Source organism: Dipodomys spectabilis, unplaced genomic scaffold (genome assembly GCF_019054845.1).
Source record: "Dipodomys spectabilis isolate Male_0828 unplaced genomic scaffold, ASM1905484v1 ptg000157l, whole genome shotgun sequence".
Lineage (NCBI taxonomy): Eukaryota > Metazoa > Chordata > Mammalia > Rodentia > Heteromyidae > Dipodomys > Dipodomys spectabilis.
In genome coordinates this window covers 12310175-12311958 of record NW_024870834.1, presented here as the reverse complement: position 1 = coordinate 12311958, position 1784 = coordinate 12310175, and positions in this window count along the sequence as shown.

Genomic DNA, 1784 nt, shown 5'->3' with positions numbered 1-1784 from the left:
GCATCACAATAGGTGTTGTTCTTCTAAACTCTTAGAAAATCACTCTGAACCTTTCTGTCCTTCTCATATTCAATTGCCTGCATCTGCTTTTGAATAATTATTTTTCTCCAGCTTCCAAAGTTTGTATAGCTCCTTCTCAAAAACAGAAAAATAGAAGAGGATGTTTTAGATGTAAAAAATGGAATAGACCATGATACTAGCAGACAAAAAAGATCATTTCACTGACCAACAAAAGAATTGATCTGTAATCTCTGTGATATCTTAATGAATATGCATTACTGAAGGTGAGTTTTTATGGTGTATACTTGTATTCCCAGCTACTCAGGAGGATGAGATGAAAGAATTATTCTCCTAGCCCATCTTGGCAAAATCATGAAGCCCCATCTTAAAAAAATAGAAAACAACCAAAACCCAAGCCTTTGGTGTGTGGCTGAAATGGCAAATAGTTTGCCTTGATAGTAGGGGCCAGCAATCTCACTCCTGGGAATTTATCCAATAGAACATAAGCAAGGTAAACAAGGCCACACAAAAGTACAACCATGTTCATGGCACCATTGCTTACCAAGATACAGAATCAACCCAGATGCCTCTCAGTGGACAAATGGATCAAGAAAATATAGTATGTATACATGATGGAATTCTATGTTTCCACCAGAAAGAATAAAAGTGTAAATTGTTTAGAGATGTAGAAGACGTTAGGTCGAAAAACGAACTTTACAACTTTGGGGGGGGGGGCATTGGGAAGGGATGGGAAGGGAACACAAAACAAAGGAGGCAACAATGCTTGATAAGAAATGCACTCATTATCTTGCCCATGTAATTGTAACTCTTCTGTATGGTATTTTCACAAGTTAAAAAAAATCAAAAGAAACGGAAAGATTTGAAAAAATCATATTAAGCTAAGTAAGCCAGAGCCAAAGAAACATAGATTGCATGTTTTCCCTCATTTGTGATTAACTACAATGTACTTATAAATACACAATTAAACACCCTGAATTATATATGTACATATAACTTGCATATTATAGAATATATATAATTAATACATGATTATATGAATCATATATGAATTACACACGCATACACACACTGGGACATGATAAATTATATGAATCTAGACCTTCACACATTGAGGACAAAGGATGATATGCATAGGAGTGGTTGACCGTGGCTCAATAGCCATGTGCGTATGATCATTTAAAATAATATTTTATGAAATAAACTCCAAGAAAAGGAAACAAGAGATTTTTTTTAGTTACAGTTGTTGCTGTTTTTGTTTACTTTTCCTTTTGTCTTATTTACTAATTTGTATTTGGGAGATTAAGAGAGCAGCACAAAAAGGGTGGAAAAAAGTATAAACAAATAAAACGGGATTATTCACTGGACACTGTGGAAAATAAACTCTACAACTTGTGGGTGGGGACAGGAGGGAAAACTGGGAGAGAGTCAAGGAAGGGGAGAGATGTTGAAAAAGAATTTTATTCCTTGCCTGATTCGTGTAACTGTAACTGCTCTGTTTATCACCTCTAGCAATATAAATAAATTAAAATAAAATAAAAATAGTGGGAGCTCCTGAGCACAAAACCTGAGTACTACCAGAAAGCAAGTATATATGACTTTAGCTGTTAAAAACTCTATAATCCATTCCAAGAAGATTGGCACATGTCTATAATAATAACTACTCACTAGGCTGATGTCAGAAGGATCATACTTTGATGCAAGCACAGACAAAAGGTCTATGCGACCCCATCACAACAAGAAAAACTAGGAATGGTGCTATATAA